The sequence below is a fragment of the Oryx dammah genome, unplaced genomic scaffold, assembly GCF_014754425.2.
Source record: "Oryx dammah isolate SB20612 unplaced genomic scaffold, SCBI_Odam_1.1 HiC_scaffold_11058, whole genome shotgun sequence".
In the NCBI taxonomy this organism is placed as follows: Eukaryota; Metazoa; Chordata; class Mammalia; order Artiodactyla; family Bovidae; genus Oryx; species Oryx dammah.
In genome coordinates this window covers 601,882-618,869 of record NW_024080452.1, presented here as the reverse complement: position 1 = coordinate 618,869, position 16,988 = coordinate 601,882, and the positions used below count along the sequence as shown (strand labels likewise).

Sequence of the window (16,988 nt, the reverse complement as noted above, 5' to 3'; positions counted from 1 at the left end):
TTATTGACTATGCCAAAGCCTTTGACGGTGTGGATCACAATAAACTGTGGAAAATTCTGAAAGAGACGGGAATACCAGACCACTTGACCTGTCTTTTGAGAAATCTGTATGCAGGTCAGGAAACAACAGTTAGAACTGGACATGGAACAACAGACTGGTTCCAAATAGGAAAAGGAGTACGTCAAGGCTGTACATTGTCACCCTGCTTATTTAACTTATATGCAGAGTATGAGAAATGCTGGGCTGGAGGAAGCACAAGCTGGTATCAAGATTGCCAGGAGAAATATCAATAACCTCAGATATGCAGACGACACCACCCTTATGGCAGAAAGTGAAGAAGAACTAAAGAGCCTCTTGATGAAAGTGAAAGAGGAGCGTGAAAAAGCTGGCTTAAAACTCAACATTCAGAAAACTAAGTTCATGGCATCTGGTCCCATTCAGTTCAGTTCAGTTCAGTTCAGTTGCTCAGTCATGTCCAACTCTTTGAGACCCCATGAATTGCAGCACACCAGGCCTCCCTATCCATCACCAACTCCCGGAGTTCACTCAGATTCACATCCATTGAGTCAGTGATGCCATCCAGCCATCTCATACTCTGTCGTCCCCTTCTCCTCCTGCCTCCAATCCCTCCCAGCATCAGAGGCTTTTCCAATGAGTCAACTCTTCGCATGAGGTGGCCAAAGTACTGGAGTTTCAGCTTTAACATCATTCCTTCCAAAGGAATCCCAGGGCTGATCTCCTTCAGAATGGACTGGTTGGATCTCCTTGCAGTCCAAGGGACTCTCAAGAGTCTTCTCCAGCACCACAGTTCAAAAGCATCAATTCTTCGGCACTCAGCCTTCTTCACAGTCCAACTCTCACATCCATACATGACCACAGGAAAAACCATAGCCTTGACTAGACAGACCTTTTGTTGGCAAAGTAATGTCTCTGCTTTTTAATATGCTGTCTAGGTTGGTCATAACTTTCCTTCCAAAGAGTAAGCGTCCTTTAATTTCATGGCTGCAATCACCGTCTGCAGTGATTTTGGAGCCCAGAAAAATAAAGTCTGTCCACTCTTTTCCCATCTATTTCCCATGAAGTGATGGGACCAGATGCCATGAGCTTAGTTTTCTGAATGTTGAGCTTTAAGCCAACTTTTTCACTCTGTTCTTTCACTTTCATCAAGAGGCTTTTTAGTTCCTCTTCACTTTCTGCCATAAGGGTGGTGTCATCTGCATATCTGAGGTTATTGATATTTCTCCCGGCAATCTTGATTCCAGCTTGTGCTTCTTCCAGCCCAGCGTTTCTCATGATGAACTCTGCATATAAGTTAAATAAGCAGGATGACTATATACAGCCTTGACGTATTCCTTTTCCTATTTTGTTTCTCAAATATTATACTGTAAAGACAAATACTCATACATCTAAGTCGTTTTGCATTGTTAACATTCCTGTATATGACTTAGCAAGTTGACTCTATGTTATTTTGTAAGAAATAAAGGGATAATGACATCTTTTTGCCATGAATTATTTTACAATTTTTCATGCTGTAACTATACAAATATGGCTGTCAAGAATGAACACAAGCCTCCCCCCCTTTTTGAACAATACTCTAAATGTCTATAGGAACTTCCCTGGTGGTCCAGTGGCTAAGATTCCACCCTCCCAAAGCAGGGGACTTGGGTTTGATCCCAGACCTTGGTCTGACCAGAGAACTAGACACCACATGCTGCAATTAAAGATTCCCCATGCTGCAACAAAAAGAATTCCACATGCCTCAACCAGTACACCCAATAAATAAATATTTTTAAAACGTCCATTTATATTGTTATGGTGAGTCCAAGGAAACTCAAGATCAAGTATAATACATACCAGCTGGAGACTCTGAGGTTACCTTACATTTGGTGAGGAAACTAAGTTATTGGGTGGTGAGTAAGCAGAGGCTCCAATGTTACTTAACTCTCACTACAGTTTCCCAAGGTAAGTATCAATATCCCTAGTTTACAGATAACAGAACTGAGACTCAAAGAGATGTTAACCTGAAAGAAATGAGCTGCCAGGTATTTGTCCAGAAAAGATGGGTTTATTTGGGATCTGTTGAGAATTGCAATTCTGGGTCTGCAACCATGGTGAGCCATGTGCAATTTCCGACACGGCAAGGGAAGGAGAATGCTTTATACAGGAAAAAAGAAAGTTGGACAGGCTATAGTAAACAATATGCCCATGGCTTTTCGTCGGTCGAGTCCTTGCCAGGAAAATAAAAGGAGTCTTTCTTCCTCTTGAGGTCTGCTATCATCACAGTGAGGGAGAGCTCCCCGTTTTGGTCTCCTAACTCTATTTAACTGAAGCTTGCATTATTAATCTTTTACAGAGGATAAGGGACTTGCCTCAGTTTTTTTTACCACCTTATATTTCCTTCAAGTGCAGATGGCTAAGAATATGTAGATTTAGTAATTTCACAATGGGTTTGGAAACTTGCTCACTTCAAAATCCTCTACAGAAAAAAAAAAATATGTAAGGATTTAGATTTTTCTCATATCTGGTAATACGGGAAGAGTTTGGATTAACTAGCAAGAACATTGAATTGGAAAGTCCTCATTTTGGAACTGAGTGGGCCCCTAAGGGGTTTTCCCTTTCTTATTTGTAGAAAAAGGCTTTTGTCTCCTAGCCTTTCCCTGAATTCCAAACAGCAGACTAAAGCATTTACTAATTAGAGAAATGAAGGAATACAGAAATAAAAGAAAAGCAGTCAAACAAGAAAAGTAATGACAGCTTAAACAATAGTTCAGCAATAAAACAGAGTCCTAGTTCCTCCTCAAGGAATATACATAACAATTTGATGCATATCTTTGAGTTTTTCTGTAGAAACTAAGACTAACACACAGCTGAAGGATGGTGACTACATGCTGATCACAAATACACAGACCCCAGACGTTGTGTGGCAGGAAGGGGGACCCCTTCCAGGGCCTGAAACTGGGCTCTTGTCTAACAGCAAGAAATGAATTGTCTGAGGAGACACGTGTTCTGACAAAGCAAGAGATTTTATTGGGAAAGGGTGCCTGGGCTGAGAACAGTATGGAAACAGAACCCAGGAGCACTGCTCTGCCACATGCCTCGCAGTCTTGGGTTTTATGGTGATGGGATTAGTTTCCAGGTTGTCTCTGGCCAATCATTCTGACTCAGAGTCCCTGGTGGTGCACACCTTGTTCAGCCAAGATGGATGCCAGCGAGAAGGATTCTGGGAAGTGGTCAGACATGTGGTGTCTCCTTTTGACCTTTCCTGAACTCTTCCGGTTGGTGGTTGCTCATTAGTTCCGTGTTCCTTACCAGGACCTCCTGTCATAAAACAACTCATGCAAATGGTTACTATAGTGCCTGGCCAGGGTGGGCGGTTTCAGTCAGTGTCCTTTCCCTAACAGTTGGAACCAGCAGGTCAATGACTAAGATTTCTGAAACATCACTTGTTACCTTACCACCAACCAACAGGAAGAAAGTCATTCACCCTGCACCAAATGTTGCCTTTAAAAACACCCTGAAAGAGATTAGAAATTTGGGTCTTTTGAGCATTATTACTTGCTTATTCTTCTTTTTTGACATGCTGTAATAAAGGCCATACTATCCTTTACCACAACCTAAAGTCAGTAGATTGGCTTTGCTGCACAGCAGGTGAGTGGACCCAGGTTAAGTTTGGTAACCATATAGTGCAAAAAGAGAGCTGGGGTTAATTTTTTAAATAATTTTATTTATTTGTTTTGGCTGTGCTGGGTCTTTGCTGCTCACGGGCTCTTCTCTAGTTGTGGAGAGCGGAGGCTGAGTCGCAGCATGTGGACTTCTCTTGCTGTGAGGCACGAGCTCTAGGGCATCCAGGCCTCATCAGTTGTGGCACGTGGGTTCAGTGGTTGCAGTTCCCAGGCTCTAGAGCACAGGCTCAATCGTTGTAGTTGCACCGTCTCTGTTGCTCCACAGCAGGTGGGATCCTCGCCGATCAGGGGTCAAACCCATGTCTCCCGCATTGGTAGGCAGACTCTTTACCACTGAGCCACCAGGGAAGCACTGGGTTAATTTTAACAAGAGAAAAGAACATAGAAAGGACTTTTCCTTAATCAGTTAATATTTCATTAATGGTTTCAAATTGTTAAACAATAGAACAGGTATTTTATTTTCCCTCTTTACCCAACTCTGATAATATGGTCAGAACTAGATTATTTCCTGTAATTGATTGGAGATGCTGGGGAGGAAGACATTTTCCTTCATTTTTCTAGATTCTTCTGGATGGTTAAAATTAAATAACATAAGGCAAATTAACAGGAGAAAATCAAAGTTTAATAACATGATATATATGAGAGAGACCTAGGAAAACTGAGTAATCTCTCAAAATGGCCAAAGCTCTTATATTTTAAATAACATCTTCAGCTAAAAACAAAAAAAGTCAGGTAGGGAAAGTCAGTTAAGAAAGGTTGCAGGAAAAAGCACAATAAATGAGGGTGATTTTGTTACAGACTTAAGTCATTGCTTACTCTATTGATGAGTTTCAAGAGATTTGGTAAATCTCTTCTTCCAGGGTCAGGGAGGAAGATGCTGTTTCAAACGGAGACTTCCCTTACAAATGTAATGTTTCTCACAAAAGTGAAAGTATTATTGGTTTTCAGAGCACTTCTGATGTGTGCTGTTTCTCAGAAAATAGCCAGCTTAACACAATACGCCAAAGAGACACATTTCAGGGTGGCAAATTCTGCTCTGGAAACTGTACACATATGAATTCTCATGTCATAATTTGCCAATGTTGTCAATAATTTCAAGTCTAATGAAAGCAAGAAACATGTGTTTCATGTATACAGAAACAGAAAAAAACTAAATATATGTGGAGAGATAAAGCTTGAGGAAAACTACAGGAGACAAACAACAACCACATAAGAAATTAAAGTCAAGTCCACTAGAGATTATCATACTAAGTGAAGTAAGTCAGAAAGAGAAGACAAATACCATATGATATCACATATATGTGGAATCTAAAATATGACACAAATGAACTTATTTACAAAGCAGAAACAGACTCACAGGTATAGAGAAGAGACTTGTGATTCTCAAGGGTGGGTGGAAGGATGGGGAGTTTGGTATTAGCAGATGCAAACTAGTATGTGTAGAATGGATAAACAACAAGGTCCAACTGTATTTCGTCAATATCTTATAATTAACCAAATGAAAAAGAATATATATATGAATTACTTTACATACAGCAGAAATTAATACAGCACTGTAAATCAACTATACTTCAATAAAATAAACTTTTAAGAAAGAACAACAAAAAAATGAAGTCCAATAGAAAATGATTCTGTAGGACTTTCAAGCTTGCCAGCTCAACTGGAAAGTATTTTCTAACTGTGTCTGCACAAGACCTTCTAAGCAGCATCTTCTAAGAGATGTTTAACAGGAACTGTATATATAATTTTACATTTTCTAGCAGCTACATTTAAAGAAAAGTGAAGTTAATTTTAATAATGTCTTCTTTTAACTGAATACTTATCTAAAATATTATTTCAACATGTAATCAACATAAAATTTTAAATGTAATATTTCAGATTCTTTCATATTAGATCTGGTATTTTAACTTTATTTCAAGTATTCAGCAGCTTGGGGATAGGTTACTATGTTGGAAACAGTTGAATATACTTATATAAAGTTCTTAGGGATTCATTTAGGATCTGGGCTTTGATATAATTAGGCAGGTCCATTTAACAGCAATAGGGAGCTTGATAAGCAGGTGTTTGTCTCATATCTAAAATCTTAAACCTCCCCTGCCTTGTACAGTAACGTATACCACTGATAAAAGCTACTGATATCAAAAAAGCTGTGAAATGCTGTAAGTATATTTCATATAATTTGTAAACTTGATATGTGTACACTATGAAAGTATCAGAAAATCTTGTGTAAACTTATATTCTGAATAAAAAGATAAATCCAGGGATTTTCTGGTAATCCAGTGTCCAAGACTCCAAGCTCCCAATGTATGGGACCTAGGTTTCATCCCTGGTCAGGGAACTAAGACCCCACATACTGCAAGTAAGACCTGGTGCAGCCAAATAAATAAATAATTTTTAAAAAAGAGTAATCCAGAAAGAGAAGTTTGAAGGTCATGCTTGTATGGGTCACTCCTTTAAAAAATGGCTGGCAGTGGGACCTCATTTAACAGAAGAATAGGGAAAGAAGAGGTAAGTCCTCCTACCTTTCCTGCCTCTGCTGCTTGGTTCTAGTGTTTTGAGAAGGATACCAACTAACTTGTGCAAATCAGTTAAGAACAACCAGGGGAACTGTGAAAAGGCTTGAAATCACATCCTGTAAGCAGCAGCGAATACAGCTTCTAAAAATCAGAGTTTGAGGCCAGGACGGTTAATCATAGAGATAATAAGCAGAGGTATGCTGCTGCTGCTACTAAGTCGCTTCAGTCGTGTCCGACTCTGTGCGATCCCATAGATGGCAGCCCACCAGGCTCCCCCATCCCTGGGATCCTCCAGGCAAGAATACTGGAGTGGGTTTCTATTTCCTTCTCCAAGGCATGAAAGTGAAAAGTGAAAGTGAAGTCGCTCAGCCATGTCCGACTTCTAGCGACCCATGGACTGCAGCTTATCAGGTTCCTCCGTCCATGGGATTTTCCAGGCAAGAGTACTGGAGTGGGGTGCCATTGCCTGGTATATGTGTGCTTAGTCGCTCAGTTGTGTCCAACTCTTTGTGACCCTATGGACTGTAGCCTGCTGGCTCCTCTGTCCACGGGTATTCTCCAGGCAAGAATACTGGAGTGGGTTGCCATGCCCTCCTCCAGGGGATCTTCCCAACCCAGGGATTGAACCCAGGTGTCCTGCATTGCAGGTGGATTTTTTTTACCATCTGAGCCACCAGGGAGGCCCAGTAAGCAGAGGAAAGGGGGGCAGATACGATTTTCTTGAGTCATGAAATATTTCCTGCCATATCAGTAAACAAGGATGTCACAGTCATCAGAAATTCCTGCCCAAGGTGAGCTGTTAAGCCCTAAAGGCACTCATGGGGTGAACACCTGTGATCCAACAGCCATCAGGCTGCAGCCACATCCTACGGTGAGCCCCAAGAGAGCTCAGGATGTGAAAATCACTGGATACTGGCTGAGGATAGCTGAGATGCATATGAAAGGAATGATTTCAGTGAGTCCAGACTCTTGCATCTTCTCATACATAGAAAAGCACCAAATCCCTTAACTTATGATATCTGGTTTTCTTTACAATAATCTTTTGATGTTCAGACTATCTGCTCTTTGTTGCAAAACTTCTATATAACCTGCGTCCTTTTCTTTCCTCCTTGGAGCAGTTTTCTCAGTGTCAGTTGAAATGCTATCTCCTGGGTTTGAAGTCCTCCAAATTCCCACCAAATTAAACAAAACTCGCAACCTTTCAGTTCAGTTCAGTTCTGTCGCTCAGTCACGTCCAACTCTTTGCAACCCGATGCAGCATGTCAGATTTCCCTGTCCATCACCAACTCCCGGAGCTTGCTCAAACTCATGTCCATTGATTCAGTGATGCCATCCAACCATCTCATCCTCTGTTGTTCCCTTCTCCTCCTGCCTTCAGTCTTTCCTAGCATCAGGGTTTTTTCCTAAGGAACCAATTCTTTGCATCAGGAGACCAAACCATTGGAATTTCAACTTCAGCATCAGTCCTTCCAATTAATATTCAGGACTGATTTCCTTTAGGATTGACTGGTTGGATCTCCTTGCAGTCCAAGGGGCCCTCAAGAGTCTTCTCCAACACCATAGTTCAAAAGCATCAGTTTTCTTTATGGTCCAACTCTCACATCCATACATGACTACTGGAAAAACTAGAGCTCTGACTAGATGGACATTTGTTGGCAAAATAATGTCTCTGCTTTCTAAGATGCAGTCTAAGTTTCTCATAGCTTTTCTTCCAAGGAGTAAGCGTCTTTTAATTTCATGGCTACAGGGTGGTGTCGTCTGTGTATCTGAGGTTATTGATATTTCTCCTGGCACTCTTGACTCCAGCTTGTGCTTCATTCAGTCCAGCATTTCACATGATGCACTCTACATATAAGTTAAATAAGCAGGGTGACAATGTACAGCCTGACATACTTCTTTCCCAATTTGGACTGTTGTTCCATGCCCTGTTCTAACTTTTGCTTATTGACCGGCATACCGATTTCTCAGGAGACAAGTAAGGTGGTCAGGTATTTCCCATCTCTTTAAGGATTTTCCACAGTCTGTTGTGATCCCAAAGGCTTTAGCATAGTCGGTGAAGCAGAAGTAAATGTTCTTCTGGAATTCTCTTCCATTTTTTTTTTATGATTCAGCGAATGTTGGCAATTTGATCTCTGGTTCCTCTGCCTTTTCTAAATCAAGCTTCAACATCTGGAAATTCTTGTTTCATGTACTGATGAAGCCTCCCTTGGAGAATTCTGAGTATTATTGTGCTAGTGTGTGACATGAGTCTCAACTTTTGGGTTGTGACTATTTCTTAAGTTGACATGTTATACTGGCAAATACTTAAAAGGGATGTCACAGAAGAAGAACAGGCAAAAAAATGAAAAACTACTCATGAAACGGAGGGCAAGTTGGCTGAATACAAAGAGAGTGGTTTTTAAAACTACAAAGGAAAAAATTTGGGGGGAGGCAGGGAATTTTGCTCTACAGCTGAGGGGCTGGACAGGGCAAGGGAAGGGGAAAGTCACTGTCTAAGGCTCCTCCTAACTCCAAGTATGGACTTTATTTGTCCCAAATATTGAACAGAGAGAGTGTGGAGGAATAATAGTTTACTGGCTTTGATGTAACTAGTCCTGTAAATAAATCTTGGCTCAATCTTCAGGAGTTAGTTCACTTTGGGCAAGTTTCTTAGATTCTCCTGGCTTTTTTCCTCTATAAAATAAAAATAATACACCCAAAATCTACTTCTGGGATTATAGGAAGTCTTTGTAATCTGTAAGATGCTACAAAAACACAAATTTCTGTTTTCCTGGGATAAGCCAAGAAGGCCCCTTAACTCAGCAGTCCTATTGCTTTTACCTTCTCCCATCCACTTTCTCCCTTCCTACTCTATTTTAGGTCCAGTTGTAACCAAACAGAGCTTATGGAGCCTTCCTGGGACAGATTCCCTGTCCCTCATGTCCTCTAATTATCTCCTTTGTTCTTTTTTGGTCACATGGCATGTGGGATCTTAGTTCCCCAACCAGGGATCAAACACGTGCTCCCTGCAGTGTGGAAGCATAGAGTCCTACCTACTGAGCTGCCAGGGAATTTCTTTCTCACCTGGGTCTTGCTTGTACAACAAACAAACAAAAACCCCTTCAGCTTCCTAGGCTTTGCCAGAGTTTCAAGGAATAAACTTAATCAGGTCAGTAAATGCAGAAGAAAAGGAAAATGGTCAATCAGACATAGTCTAGCCATTAAACAAAGTCAAAGAGCTTTTGTTCCCTTGTAGCTCAGTTGGTAAAGACTTTGCCTGCAGTGCAGGAGACCAGGGTTCAGTTCCTGGGTTGGGAAGATCCCCTGGAGAAGGAAATGGCAACCCACTCCAGTAATCTTGCCTGGAGAATCCCATGGACAGAGGAGCCTGGCAGGCTACAGTCCATGGGGTTGCAAGAGTCAGACACGATTTAGCGACTAACCCCCCAAGGGCTATAGTTAGTATTGTGAGCCACACCCTTTTGAGCTGTTTTGCAGGTACTGAAACTTCCACCGGGTAGAAGAAGTTAACTGTACACTGCCTACAAGCATGTGGACCCCAGACTGATTGGAATCAGAAGGTTGATGATGTTGACTCCTGATTACCTCACCACCAAACAATCAAAAAAATGTCCCTGAGCCAATCACACACCCAGCAATTCTCTCCCTCATGCTTTCTTTAAAAATCTTTCCTTGAAAGCCATAGGACAATTCAGGTCTTCTGAGGATTAGAGACCTGCACTCCTTAGTTGACACCTACAATAAACACTGCATTTTCTTTCCCCCAACCCTGATGTCAGTAGATTCCCTTTACTGCACACCGCAGCCAGCATTCCTAGTTCCATCCTGTAACAGTCTTCCTACAACCAACCACCTATTCCTATTACCACCTCTTAGATGTAATGGCAAATCACTTCAGTATTCTTGCCTTGAGAACCCCATGAACAGTATGAAAAAACAAAATGATAGGATACTGAAAGAGGAACTCCTCAGGTCGGTAGGTGCCCAATATGCTACTGGAGATCAGTGGAGAAATAACTCCAGAAAGAATGAAGGGATGGAGCCAAAGCAAAAACAATACCCAGCTGCGGATGTGACTGGTGATAGAAGCAAGATCCGATGAGTAAAGAGCAATATTGCAGAGGAACATGGAATGTTAGGTCCATGAATCAAGGCAAATTGGAAGTGGTCAAACAGGAGATGGCAAGAGAAAACATCGACATTCTAGGAATCAGCAAACTAAAATGGACTGGAATGGGTGAATTTAACTCAGATGACCATTATATCCCTTCATTCTTTCTGGAGTTATTTCTCCACTGATCTCTAGTAGCATATTGGGCACCTAATGACCTGGGGAGTTCCTCTTTTGGTATCCTATCATTTTGCCTTTTCATACTGTTCATGGGGTTCTCAAGGCAAGGATATTGAAGTGGCTTGCCATTCCCTTCTCCAGTGGACCACATTCTGTCAGGCCTCTCCACCATGACTTGCCCGTCTTGGGTTGCCCCGCAGGCATGGCTTGGTTTTATTGAGTTCGACAAGGCTGTGGTCCTAGTGTGATTAGATTGACTAGTTTTCTGTGAGTTTGGTTTCAGTGTGTCTGGACTCTGATGCCCTCTTGCAACACCTACCATCTTACTTGGGTTTCTCTTACCTTGGGTGTGGGGTATCTATTCACGGCTGCTCCAGCAAAGCACAGCCGTTGCTCCTTACCTTGGACAAGATGTATCTCCTTACCACCACGGTTCCTGACATTCAACGTGGGATAGCTCCCGACATTCTAGGAATCAGCGAACTAAAATGGACTGGAATGGGTGAATTTAACTCAGATGACCATTATATCTACTACTGCGGGCAGAAATCCCTCAGAAGAAATGGAGTAGCCATCATGGTCAACAAAAGAGTCTGAAATGCACTACTTGGATGCAATCTCAAAAACGACAGAATGATCTCTGTTCGTTTCCAAGGCAAACCATTCAATAGAACAGTAATCCAAGTCTATGCCCCAACCAGTTACACTGAAGAAGCTGAAATTGAACGGTTCTATGAAGACCTACAAGACATTTTAAAACTAATACCCAAAAAAAGATGTCCTTTTCATTATAGGGGACTGGAATACAAACATAGGGAGCCAAGAAACACCTGGAGTAACAGGCAAATTTGGCCTTGGAATACAGAATGAAGCAGGGCAAAGGCTAATAGAGTCTTCCCAAGAGAATGCGCTGGTCATAGCAAAGACCCTCTTCCAACAACACAGGAGAAGACTCTACACATGGACATCACCAGATGGTCAACACCAAAATCAGATTGATTATATTCTTTGCAGCCAAAGATAGAGAAGCTCTATATAGTCAACAAAAACAAGACCGGGAGCTGACTGTAGCTCAGATCATGAACTCTTTATTGCCAAATTCAGACTTAAATTGAAGAAAGTAGGGAAAACCACTAGATCATTCAGGTATGACTTAAATCAAATCCCTTATGATTATACAGTGGAAGTGAGAAATAGATTTAAGGGCCTAGATCTGATAGATAGAGTGCCTGATGAACTATGGAATGAGGTTCGTGACATTGTACAGGAGACAGGGATCAAGACCATCCCCATGGAAAAGTAATGCAAAAAAGCAAAATGGCTGTCTGGGGAGGCCTTGCAGATAGCTGTGAAAAATAAGAGAAGCGAAGAGCAAAGGAGAAAAGGAAAGATATAAGCATCTGAATGCAGAGTTCCAAAGAATAGAAGGAGAGATAAGAAAGCCTTCCTAGGCGATCAATGGAAAGAAATAGAGGAAAACAACAGAATGGGAACAACTAAAGATCTCTTCAAGAAAATTAGAGATACCAAGGGAATATTTCATGCAAAGACAGGCACAGTAAAGGACAGAAATGGTATGGACCAAACAGAAGCAGAAGATATTAAGAAGAGGTAGCAAGAATACACAAAAGAACTGTACAGAAAAGATCTTCACGACCCAGATAATCACAATGGTGTGATCACTCACCTAGAGCCAGACATCCTGGAATGTGAAAGTCAAGTGGGCCTTAGAAAGCATCACTACAAACAAAGCTAGTGGGTGATGGAATTCCAGTTGAGCTATTTCAAATCCTGAAACATGATGCTGTGAAAGTGCTGCACTCAATATACCAGCAAATTTGGAAAATTCAGCAGTGGCCACAGGACTGGAAAAGGTCAGTTTTCATTTCAATCCCAAAGAAAGGCAATGACAAAGAATGCTCAAACTACCACACAGTTGCACTCATCTCACATGCTAGTAAAGTAATGCTCAAAATTATCCAAGCCAGGCTTCAGCAATATGTGAACCGTGAACTTCCAGATGTTTGAGCTGGTTTCAGAAAAGGCAGAGGAACCAGAGCTCAAATTGCCAACATTCGCTGGATCATGGAAAAAGCAAGGAAGTTCCAGAAAAACATCTATTTCTGCTTTATTGACTATGCCAAAGCCCTTGACTGTGTGGATCACAATATACTGTGGAAAATTCTGAAAGAGATGGGAATACCAGACCACCTGACCTGCCTCTTGAGAAACCTATATGCAGGTCAGGAAGGAACAGTTAAAACTGGACATGGAACAACAGACTGGTTCCAACTAGGAAAAGGAGTACGTCAAGGCTGTATATTGTCACCCTGCTTATTTAACTTCTATGCAGAGTCCATCATGAGAAACACTCGGCTGGAAGAAGCCTAAGCTGGAATTAAGATTGCCGGGAGAAATATCAATAACCTCAGATATGCAGATGACACCACCCTCATGGCAGAAAATGAAGAGGAACTAAAAAGCCTCTAAATGAAAATGAAAGAGGCCAGTGAAAAAGTTGGCTTAAAGCTCAACATTCAGAAAACTAAGATCATGGCATCTGGTCCCATCTCTTCATGGGAAATAGATGGGGAAACAGTGGAAACAGTGTCAGACTTTATTTTTCTGGGCTCCAAAATCACTGCAGATGGTGATTGCAGCCATGAAATTAAAAGACGCTTACTCCTTGGAAGGAAAGTTATGACCAACCTAGACAGCATATTAAAAAGCAGAGACATTACTTTGCCAACAAAGGTGCATCTAGTCAAGGCTATGGTTTTTCCAGTAGTCATGTATGGATGTGAGAGTTGGAATGTGAAGAAAGCTGAGCACCGAAGAATGGATGGTTTTCAACTGTGGTGTTGGAAAAGATCTTGAGAGCCCCTTGGACTGCAAGGAGATCCAACCAGTCCATTCTAAAGATCAATCCTGGGTGTTTTTGGGAGGAATGATGCTAAAGCTGAAACTCCAGTACTTTGGCCATCTAATGCAAAGAGTGGACTCATTGGAAAAGACTCTGCTGCTGGGAGGGATTGGGGACAGGAAGAGAAGGGGACGACAGAGTATGAGATGGCTGGATGGCATCACCAACTCAATGGACATGAGTTTGAGTGAACTCTGTGAGTTGGTGATGGACAGGGAGGCCTGGCGTGCTGCAATTCATGGTGTTGCAAAGAGTCAGCCACGACTGAGCGAGTGAACAGTCTGAGATGTACCTTATCTTACTGTCACAATACAGGAAAGTCTACTGTAAAGATAAAAGCAATTTCTTTCAACCTCAAGGTAGGGCAAAAGGTCAAAACAATCAGGAAACAAAAATCTGTAAAATCATTGCCTGCGTTTTCCATCCTGTAATTGCCATCTCTAAAAATGAGTCAGCCACTCAAAGGCCAATACCATCTCAGGACTGCTCTGTGAATATCAAACCTCTTATCAGAGACCTTTAACCCTCGTAAAATAATGCATCCATGCTAGCCACGTACATCAGCTATCTTTTGAAGTTTCCATAAGAGTTTTAAAATTTGCAGTGTTGGATAAAAAATAACTAGACTAACTTCAAGTTGTTTTTGAACTGCGGTCTCTAGATCTCAGACTGGGAGTGGAGAGTGAATTTAATCAAACCGTTATCCACAGGTAACAGACACTACTATGTCTTTTCTTTAACCCTATTCCTCTCTTCCAGCTTCCACATACATTAGGGAGATAATAGAGAAGGCACAAACTTTGGAGTCAGATTCCTTGAGTCCCCTACTTTGCAGAGGGGCCTCAGTTCATTTGCAAAACAGGCTATTTCCTCACAGTGTTGAGGATTAACTAAGCAAACCCCTTGACACGGGATTAGCAATAAATGGGAGCTATCAGTATTATTTTTCTGGCACTCCCAGCAGCAAAAGGCCGCCTGTATTTCCGAAGCTTTGGTCTCTGTGACTTTCGAAACCAACCCATATTTAAACCCTTTTCAGCTGTCTTCTGCGAGTCTCAGTAGCTAGTGAAACTGCTGGCTCTCAATCCAGCAAACGGGGTATAGATCTTCTCGGGGATACTCCACGGCGTTTCCAGTCAAGACCGGGTAAATGCTTTAAAACAACACTTCACGAGATTAAGAGTGCACGCCTGTCCCGCACAACGATCACGAGCAGGACTCAAAGCCACAGGCTGGGACGCAGGTTCCCTTCGCGCGGGGCGTGGAATCTTCCTCCCACCATCCTTCTGGACGTTCTGCGCATGTCTCAACTGCGTTTGGGGAGGAGGGCGTGTCTACCAGCCAGCGGGCTGAACGCGGAATCTCTTGGCAAGCAGGCGAATACGACGGGGAGGGCGGAGAAATGCATGTGAGAGGGTGGAGCAGGAGGCGGAAGAGCTGAAATCAGCTGACTGGGTCTCGTGACACCCTGGGCAGGGGCGACGCAGGCGTACTGGAGCGCGATCCTCACAGCCTGAGCGAAGATGGCGGCCTCCAGAGTGAGCCTCTGAGAGGCAGAGGGAGGAGGTGGAGGGGGCGGGGAGGCAGCGCCGCCGCGGCACCAGGAACCCGCGGCAGTGGAGCTACGGGGCCTCGGCCGGGAAAGGGGAAGTGGTGTAGGGGAGGAGACCGGAGGGCGCCTCATCCCACTCTGGACGCTGAGCCGGCGGCAGGAGGAGCTCGGGCTGGAGCCTCTCCAGCCTCCCGCGAAGGTAAATCACCACGGGCACCGGACTCTGGAGCTTTGCTTTATTTATCCCCTCGCCTCGCTGCGAGGACTTGGGACGCCAAGGGCAGGGAGAAGGAAGGGTGGTGGAGGGCCGCAACCTCCAGCAGTTCAGGAAAGCGGATTACCCTCCCCCCAGGCTGCTGGTCAGGTTCCTGTAGTCGGACCCCGCCACCCCCACCCCGCCTGGCCCCCTGCGGTTCTGAGTGACAGTCGCCCAGAGCTCTGCCATGCTCAGCCCCACCCCTCTTTTCGCCTCGTTTTCTGGGTTTCTTCCCACCACGGTCCCCCCACTGCACTCTGCACATCCTTATCCCGCTCAGCCCTTATTCCTCTGGGTTTGCAGCCCTCTGGGCTCCGCCCTCCGGATTCCCTTTCATCCTGCCAGTCTGAGCACTCTTCCTGCTGGATGCCTGGAACTCTTGTTTCCGTGGGTCAGTGACCCTCCTTCCTGCCAAGTATTGCATAGACTTTTAACTTTATTTGCGTAGCTTTGTTTCGTTTTGTTAGGAAATGGGGAGCACCCGCGTCGTTTCTTCTTTAGCCCCTCCCTTTTCCAAAATGAAGTTTTCTCTCCTCAGCGTTTTCTTTTTGCAAGAGAGCTTATTCACAGGGGCCTTTCCTCCGCTGCTGTTATTTTGTCTCGGAATGCGGCCTTTAGATGGTGAAGTGGGACTTAGACGTTCTGTGAAGTGGCTGTTAAACGTGGATTTGACTCTACACTTAAAAAGTGTCCTCCCCTAAGTTGTGTAGGGTGTTAAGGTAACCTCTCTTGTGAGACTTTACTTTACAGGTTGCTTAGGGGAGAAAATTAGAAGTCTTCCCCAAATGTGGCAGTGGTTTCCCGAAGTAAGTGATTTCTCGGTTCCTCGCTCTGCTTTTCCCTTTCATCCGACCCTGATTCCCCTTGGGCTTCTTACCTGATGCTGTTGCCCACTGTGAAGGAGGTTATATTGTAGAGTTATTTGGAGCGTCTTGGAGTGTAGAGTCTTGGGTGAAAAGTTAAATTTCAGAATATTTTTTTAGGACCTGTCCCAAAGAGTGTCTTACTGTGTTTTCTTCTTGCTTGATGGATCTGACAGATTTCTAGGTTTGAAAGTACTGTCTACAGAGCCTAAGGAAATTACAGTTGCTAGGTATATTACAGTACTAGTACTCTGTGAGTTTATGGGAAAATGAAACAGGACTTCCCTTTAAAAAAAAAAAAAGGTTTAAAAAACTCGTCAATAATTGAGTGTCCCCAAAAGACTTGATGTCACTGTTCTTTAGACGTTCTTTATTGTTTGACTAGCATATAATGTAAGATCATGTTAACATTTTAAATGTAATGTGAAACAGTTTAAGCAGCTATATCTTAAACTTGGCTTGTGGGGTTAATATCACAATGGAATATAAGCCCATCCTCGTTTAGAAATATTACATTATACTCTTGGTTTGAAAACAGGAAGTGGCACATATTAATGGAGGAAAAGTGGAGTCAGAGGGTTATTAAGAGATAGGAATTTTACATTCTGTAGTCTAGTTCGTGGAAAAACAATTTGTATTCCACTGGCAGGTAATGGATATTCCTCTTTTTTCTAAACTGGCAGTAGTAAATAGTAAAATATATGAGCATTATAAGGGAAAAAGTTATGCAGTTATGGAAAGGATGAGTTATTTTTAAGAATTAACTTTATCCACAAATAAATAGAAGCTGGTCGCTTAGGTGGAATGAAACAATACTGGCATTGTTACTGAGTTTGTAGAAGGGAGGTAGATACTAAATTTATGGTTGAAATTTAAAAATCTGTTTTAACTAATTTGGCTATAT

The 16,988-nt window shown here is 42.7% G+C and overlaps 1 protein-coding gene across 1 annotated transcript in view; it reads left to right on the top strand.

Moving 5' to 3' along the window:
* Positions 1 to 14,905: 14,905 nt before the first annotated feature.
* Positions 14,906 to 16,988, top strand: part of LOC120860378 (dnaJ homolog subfamily C member 13-like) — a 155,661-nt gene continuing 153,578 nt past the window's right edge. The window contains exon 1 of the mRNA XM_040236179.1: positions 14,906 to 15,164. The gene's annotated coding sequence lies outside the window, so the exon portion shown is untranslated. The remainder of the gene's footprint in view (positions 15,165 to 16,988) is intronic.